This window comes from Vigna unguiculata, chromosome 6, assembly GCF_004118075.2.
Source record: "Vigna unguiculata cultivar IT97K-499-35 chromosome 6, ASM411807v1, whole genome shotgun sequence".
NCBI lineage: Eukaryota > Viridiplantae > Streptophyta > Magnoliopsida > Fabales > Fabaceae > Vigna > Vigna unguiculata.
Window position 1 is genome coordinate 731,819 of NC_040284.1, and position 8,977 is coordinate 740,795.

Below are 8,977 nucleotides of genomic sequence, written 5' to 3' on the forward strand. Positions count from 1 at the left end.
TAGGAGTTCCTTTGATGTGTGCGTTTAAAATTTTGAACTGTATATACGTATATGTTTTATATTGTTAAGCTTATCCTATCTGCTTGTGTTTGACGATGATCGTGTATTGCATTACACGGGAGTAGAGGATGTTGCATGTGGTTCTGGTGAGGCTTAGCATCGGAGAGGGGCTAGCTGGGAAAAGATTTATGGAGTTATGGATTTCTTTATGTTTTTATAAACAGTGTTTTATCAGACTTGGGTAATGTATTGGAATTTTATAATTTATGAAGTTGAGTTATTTTACGAAGTAATAAAGTTTTGAAATTTCCCACGGTTTTGGGAAATGGAATTATAATAAATGATGTTTAATTGTTTATTTCTATTTTATTTTATTTAAATTGGTAATATCCGACCGGGATGTTACAGTTATTGTATTACTAATGGAAATAACCTAATTGCAATAAATTTTCCAAAATAGGGACCAAATTGAGACAAATAAAAAAAAGGAGATTGATTTGAGATTTCTTTACAAAAATGGAGACTAATGAAATGATTTAACCTTAGTAATTTAAACTTGGATGGGGATGGACGAGGACGGGTATTAGGAAGGGTATAGGGATAGGGACATGGCAAATATGAAGATACCCATCCCTATCCTTGTACCCAATTAAAAAAATCAGGTATTACCCATACTCATACCCGTACCTAGTCAATGCGGGGATTCCTTGTCAAAACGGGGATGATTTTGAATAATACCCACGAGGAGCAGTTTATTTGTCATCCCTAAGCATCACCCTCTTTATTTATAGACTTATTTAGTAATTTGGTCTTTTTATTGATTGTTTTGGTCTTTATGTTTGTTTTTTACTCAACTGGTATTTTTGTAAAAGGAGTTAATGTGGTCCCTTCCATTAAATTGATCTAAACAATGTTTGGAAGTACCACGTGTCAAAAACTAGGTATGTCACATGTCAAAATTTAGACCATCTTCTATCTTAAACTACTGTGATTTTAAGACATGACATCTTCTAAGTAAAAGATGACCCAACTTGATATGACAAACCTAGATTTTGACATGTAACACTCCCGATCCGCATTAATGCATATTTAACATAAAGAGTCATGTGAAGATTTTTTTTATCTTAAAAAAAACATGTACTCAATTGAATGTTTTTAAAATAAAATTTTGAAACAAATAAAAGTTTAAAAATAAATATGAAATTATTAAGTCTTATTTATTTGAAAAACTCGACAAATCCCTTACAGAAACATGAATTCATTTTTATGCTCTACTCAAATTCCGCCACACATTTAAAAGAATCTCTTTAATCCAACAAATAGTAGAAAGTATATAACCAACTCCCATATTGATGAATACATATATGAAATAAAGAACAAAAACACAACACTTCAAGAGAGACAACATAAACTATAAAGAAATGTTACTCTGATTAATAAATAATTAATTTCTTTATTTTGTATTTGCTAAATTCGTAATATATAATATTAATTATTTACTGTTTGAAATGCTAGGTTTTATCCAATTTTCTTCAAATGTATTCGTGTCCCATTCAAATTTTAGACGTCAGTGTGGACAAAAATGAGCTTGGTCAGCAACTTAAAAAAGTAATCAAAATTCATTTTAAAAAAGTCAAAGTGACATGGGTTGTGTCAAAACTGTGTCCAAATTGTGTTCAAATATCATTTTCAATAGAAATAATATTTTCCTATATAGAAAAAGAACTAAAGGTGGTTTGTGATTTTGCTGAGGCGAGGTGGTACCCACCCCAAAACCATGACGCCCTTCACTCTAGCCTCTAGCTCTATGGGCGCGCTTCTTAAAAACATGGTACGATTTACCTCCATGCCTACATTATATAATCATCTGCAGCATTAAAATTTTTCCATGTACTGATCCTGTGCGAGCATGTGTTGGTCGTGGCTATCGGAGTTTGATGATGTCGCTCCCATGAATAAGAAACATAACTTAGAGGAGATTCCGGAAGAATCAGAACTTGGAATCGATGGTGATGCCACTCCGGAGCTTCAAGAAGCGTGCATTGGCTTGGAAAAGGAATTGGAAGTTCTGAGAATGGGCATGGACGTGGGAATTTGTGCCCTCTGCCTTGGTTTCTGTTATGCGCTTTCGCCCTCCGCAAAGCTTTTTCCGCGTCTAACTTCTTCCTTCTTCAGACTAAATCACCTTCTGTGAATTATGTACTGTTACTGTTAAATGTTATTTTGATTTAGGTTTTATTCGGTAGAAATACCAAAAAAGAATTATATAAAAATTGTACCGGATTCGATTTAACCCATATTTAAAAATGTTATCGTCCAACGCAAATTGAACTCGCAAGTTCGACTAGGTTGAGGGAGTTTAGCCCATTTTAAGAGTTCTTTCACTATTTCATTTACTAAATTTATAAAATAAACTTGTATTAATTAATTCCTATGCTGTGTTCAAGAAATGCTTCACATTCAAAAATTTTAAATAATGAATTTTTATGTTCCTCTTTTTTTCTTTTTCTACCAGTGCTATCTTTCAATCCTACACTTCACAATGAAGTTCCTTATGTTTCACACCACATAGTTGCGGTCCATTTTTTTTAGGTTTAAATAGTCTTTTGGTCCTAGTTTTGGTCGACTTTTTTCACTTTGGTCCTACTTTTTAAATTGTTTTCAATTTGGTTCTATTTTTCGTTATATTTTTTCAATCAACTCCTTTTCGTTAACTCCGTCCAAATCATTAACGGATGTGAACAGTAACTGCCACGTGTCATCTTGTGATTTTTTTGATTTTTTTTAAATTTTTTTAATTTTTTTTTAATTTTTTTTAATTTTTTTTAATTTTTTTTAATTTTTTTAATTTTTTTTTAATTTTTTTATTTAAAAAAAATGTACACGTGTCAAGTTTATATTATGCCACGTGTCAGAATTAGATTTTTGTATTCAATTTGGTCCTATTATTCGTTATCTGTTTTCAATTTGGTCCTAGTTTTTTTTAAAAAATTTAACATTTTTTTCCTCTCAAATTGAGACAAAATTTAATTTGTAAATGCATATTTTTGTTAAATATTTTAATTTAGAATTAAATTTAGTTTAGAATTAAAACGAAAAAAAGCAATAACACCATTAATTTAAATTTTTTTTTTAATTTAGTATTTTTGTTCCTCTCCAAAGACAAAATACAATTTGTATATAAATGTTATATGAATATTCTTATTAAAATACATATTTTTATTAAATATTTTTAATTTAAAATTAGAGTTGGTTTAAAATTAAATATTTTTAACCTCTTAAAATTTTAAATTAATGGTGTTATTGCTTTTTTTCGTTTTAATTTTAAACTAAATTTAATTCTAAATTAAAATATTTAACAAAAATATGCATTTTAATATATACAAATTAAATTTTGTCTCAATTTGGAGAGGAAAAAAATGTTAAATTTTTTTAAAAAAACTAGGACCAAATTGAAAACAGATAACGAATAATAGGACCAAATTGAATACAAAAATCTAATTCTGACACGTGGCATAATATGAGCTTGACACGTGTACATTTTTTTAAATAAAAAAAATTAAAAAAAAATTAAAAAAATTAAAAAAAAATCAAAAAAATCACAAAATGACACGTGGCAGTTACTGTTCACATCCGTTAATGATTTGGACGGAGTTAACGGAAAGGAGTTGATTGAAAAAATATAACGAAAAGTAGGACCAAATTGAAAACAATTTAAAAAGTAGGACCAAAATGAAAAAAGTCGACCAAAACTAGGACCAAAAGAGTATTTAAGCCTTTTTTTTACAATGGTTATGGTTTCCTGGTATAACTCTATTACATAGTTGCGGTCCATGTGTATTGACTATAACTCTATTACATATAACATGAAGTGCACAACAACGGTGGGAATGATTGACATAAGGGGCGGAAGAATGAAGGGACAGGGGAGCCACGGCTCCCCCAACCATTTTTTTTTACTTTATTTTTTATATATTTAAAAAATAATATTTATAAATTATTACTTTATTTATATTAATTGATTTTTATTTTATTTTATTTTTTATATATTTAAAAAAATATATTTATATATTACTACTTTATTTATATATTATTACTTTATTTATATATTTTTACCTTATTTATATTAATTTAGTTTGAAAAATCTTTTTTAAAATTTAAAAATCATGTTTTTTTCTCTATTATAATTTCTTATACTTTTTTATTTGGTTTCTCTCTTTCGTGCCTCAATCTCTTTCTCTTGTTTTATTTCCATATCAATTTTCACCATCAATTTCTTATTAGTTTCAAAATCAAATTGCACTACGACAAAATTGAAGAGTTAAGGAACATTTTGGACCGAACAATTTTTTCTATGTGGCTTTTCTACGCTCTAGGCATATCTCTATCTGTTAGAGATTATAAAATCATGCTTTAATTGTTAATCAAACTCTTCTTTGTGTAGATAGAGCTATTTTAGGCTTTGAAGTTGTGTAAGGGAAGAACAAGATTAGGAATCTACTCTAAGGTAAGGGAAGCTAATCATTTAGAAGTTATTAGTTTTCTTAAAATATTGAGTCTTGCTTTTAAGATTTAATTTGGGATATTCATAATTTTATCTTTTTGTAAATGGGTGAGAGGTGAAAAATTTATATTAGAAAAATTATGATAAAGAGTAAAAGAATTGATTCTTTTTTCAAGAGGAAGATTTGTGATGAAGATGAAAAAAATGCATCTACGTCATCTAAAATTGAGAAACTTCATGAGAATCCAAATATTGAAAAAAACGAAAAACAACTCTCTGAGGTTCCTAAAGTTACATATAATGAATTTGAAAATACTTTAGAACGTGATCCGGGGAAGCGTCTTCAAATTTGGCAATACCCACCAAATCAAATTGATGAGGTACGAAAGGCTTATCTAAAATGGGTCCATATCAAATGCGTCTAGAAAATTATCCATTGTCTGGTAAAGATGATCATCCAAGAAGATTTCAATACACATGGTTTAGCTTATTTCCTTCATGGTTAGAGTATTCGCCATTAAAAGATGCTACATATTGCTTACCGTGCTATCTTTTTAGTAAAAAACCAAGCGGACGACCTGGAATAAGTTTATTTTCATGGTTATAGGTAATTGAGTTTATTTTCATTGAATTCTAATTGGCAATAAGTTTATTGTCATCAACATGTTTTAACTTTTTGAATGTTATTTTATAGGTTTTAAAAGTTGGAGGAAAGTTAATAATGGAAAAAATTGTGCTTTCCTTAAACACATTGGGAAGGATCCTTGTTCATCACACAATATTGCAATGTCTGCTTGTCAAGACTTGTTAAATCAAAATTGTCACATTAAGAATGTTTTGGAAGTGCAAAGCTCAAATCAAATTATGAAGAATCGGTTACGTCTCAAGACTTCAATCGACACGGTTAATTTTTTATCACTTTAAGCTTGTGCTTTTAGAGGTCATGATGAAAGTACTGAATCGAGGAACCAAGGTAATTTTCTTGAGATGATAAAACTCATAGCATCATTCAATGACGAAGTTGCAAAAGTTGTTTTCGAAAATGCTCCATTCAATTCCAAATATACTTCACCTAAAATTCAAAATAAGTTGTTGAATATTTTTTCTAGTAAAGTGAAAAATCATATTCGTGAGGAAATTGGAGATTCCAGGTTTTGTATAGTTGTCGATGAAGCTTGTGATGAATCAAAAAGAGAGCAAATGGCTCTTGTTTTGAGATTCGTTGATAAAAATGGTTTTATTCAAGAGCGATTTTTTGATATTTTGCATGTTAAAGACATTGCAACAATAACTTTGAAGAATGAATTGTGTGTTGTACTATCTCGACATAATCTTAATGTTTCTAATATCCGTGGTCAAGGGTATGATGGTGCTAGCAATATGAGAGGAGAATGGAATGGATTACAAGCATTATTTTTGACTCATAGTCCTTATGCATATTATGTTCATTGTTTTGTCCATCGGTTACAACTTGCCTTGGTTGCAGCATCAAGAGAAGTTATTCCAATTCACCAATTCTTTTCAAAATTGACTTTTATTGTCAATAGTATTTGCTCTTCTAGTAAACGTCATGATGAGTTACAAGCTCCCAAGTTAGATGAAATTGCATATTTGTTAGAAATTGATGAGCTTGAAAAGGGTAAAGGGGCAAATCAAATTGGTACTTTAAAATGAGCTGGAGATACCTGTTGGAGCTCTCATTTCTCTTCTATTTGTAGCTTGATCAATATGTATGATGCAACTTGTTTAGTTTTAGAAAAAATTACTGTTGATGGATCTACTTATTCACAACGTGGTGATGATAATAATGCATACAAAAGCTTGACCTCATTTGAGTTTATACTGATCTTGTATTTGATGAGATAAATTATGGGGATAACAGATGTTCTTTGTCAAGCATTACAACAACAATATCAGGATATAGTTAATGTTATGCGTCTAGTTTGTTCTACAAAAGGACTTATTCAAAACTTGAGAGAAAATGGTTGGGATAAGTTATTAAAAACGTGACTTCTTTTTGTGAAAAACATGATATTTGGGGCTTCTTATGTAGCAAGGCAAGGACGCTCTCATCACCAAAAGGATCATATTACAGTGGAACATTATTTCAAAGTTGAAATATTCTTCGTTACCATTGATAAGCAATTACAAGAGTTAACTTGTAGATTTAATGACCAAGCAATGGAGTTATTAATTCTAAGCTCTACTTTGGATCCTAAGGATGCTTATAAAGCTTTTAGTATTGATAAAATTTGCACTCTTGTGGAAAAATATTATCCCATGGATTTCAATGAGCAAGAAAAGATTAATTTGAATTTTCAACTTCAACATTTCATTATTGATGCTCGTCAAGATTCAAATTTGAAGAATTTATCAACAATGCAAGAGTTATGGTACATGTTTGGCAACAACAAAAAAGTCTAAAGTTTACTACTTGATAGATAGATTACTTCGTCTTATCATGACTCTTCTAGTTTCTACAGCTACAAATGAAAGATATTTTTTTTTTGCAATGAAAATAATCAAGAACAAGTTGAGAAATAAGATGGAGGCTGAATTTTTAGCAAGCACTATGATAATCTATATTGAAAGGGATATTGCAAACATCCCCTCAAATTGAGAGTTTGTCAAATAAAAAACGAAAGCATAAAAGAGAGTGCAGCTTGGTAAATATATCTGCAATTTGTAGAGTCGAAGGAACAAATGGTAAAGATATAGTGCCAAGTTGAAGATGATGACGAGTAAAATGACAATCTGTTTCAATATTTTTGATTTGCTCATGAAAAACAGAGTTGCAAGAAATATGAATAACACTCTTAATGTCACAATGTAGAGGCGTAAGATCTTTCAAATAGATAACCATATTAGCAAGTAACAAATGTAGCCAAATAATCTCACAAGTAGTCAAAGCCATGGCACAATACTCAGCTTCTGTGGATGATCGAGGTGTAACATTTTGTTTCTTACTCTTCAATGATATAAGTGAATCATAGAAAAAAAACCACCCAATAGTGGATTTCCAATCATTAGGATCACCATTCCAATTCACATCACAATAGGAACTCAAGTCTAGAAAAAAACAAAAGAGACTGAAATTGAGTGCCCCGAAGATACCTAAGAATACAAAGAACAACACCCCAATGAAGTGTTGTGAGAGTTGAAACAAACTAACTAACACCATGAACAACATGTGCAATGTCTAGACGAGTCACAGTAAGATAAATTAAACTCCTAACAATAGTTCGATATAAAGTAGAATCAGTCAAAGGAACACCATCCGATGGGGATTATCACACACCTCTCTCAAGAGGAGTATCAACAATCTTGTTGCTAATAAGTCGAGCATGCTCAAATAGGTCAACAATATACTTAGACCGAGACAAGAGATAACCTTTGGAAAAAGAAACAACCTCAATACCCAAAAAGTAATGTATTACACCCATTAAAATCCATCACTAATAATAATAATCATATCATCAACATATAAGGATAGCAAAATTTGTCTTGCATTGGTTTTCCTGAAAAATAATGCAGAATCATGATGACTAGCAACAAAACTAAGAGAGACAATTACTGTAGAAAACTTCTGAAACCAAGCATGAGGTGCTTGTTTAAGACCATAGAGGGCTTTTTGAAGTCTACAAACTTCACAAGATTTGTGAGAGACACCTGGTGGTTGATTCATGTAGACTACCTAATGTAAATCCCATTGAAAATGACATTCTTAACATTCATTTGAAAAATCTTCCATTGAAAAAATAGAAGCGATGTCAATCAAGGTACGAACAATAGTCATCTTTGCCATATAATAAAATATTTCCTCATAATCCATGCAATATTCTTGGGTATATCCTTTAGCAGCAAGTCTAGCTTTATACCTTTGAACTGAGCCATCTGATTTTTTTTATATTTTGTGTACCCAACGAGATCCAATAGGACAGTTTCTTGGTGACAATGGAACTAGATCCCATGTAGGAGTCTAATGTAGAGCAATAAGTTCCTCAACCATAGCATTCTGATAAAGTGGATCACAAACAACGTCTTTGTAGGATGAAGGCTCATGAAGACGATGAATAGAGGCAATAAAAGCAGTAGTAATAAAAATAGGTGGAATAGGTGACAAAGAGGAACCATAACTTCAAGAGATGATTAAGCAGCATAGTAGGGGAATGAACAAGTACAACCTCTAGTGTAACACCCCAATTTTGGGATGTCACAAAAATTTAGAAAATAAACATGTTTAAAATGTACTAATAAAAAAAAATTAACTTGATTTAAATTACATGGTTCAAAACGTCAGTTTGTCTAAGAAAAAATCATATAACACTTGCGAACAAAAGAAAATTACACAGTCTTCAGTATTTGATTTAAAACAATTAAATAAATTATAAGAAACTTCCGAGTTTATCCCCAGCCTCTTGTCATTCTACTTCATGCCAAATTTATCTACAATATCATCTGCTCCCGTATAAC

The 8,977-nt window shown here is 30.5% G+C and overlaps 1 pseudogene; it reads left to right on the forward strand.

The window, feature by feature from the left end:
* The first annotated feature begins 1,909 nt into the window (after window positions 1-1,909).
* LOC114187777 lies at window positions 1,910-7,124 on the forward strand (annotated as a pseudogene).
* The last annotated feature ends 1,853 nt before the right edge of the window (window positions 7,125-8,977 follow it).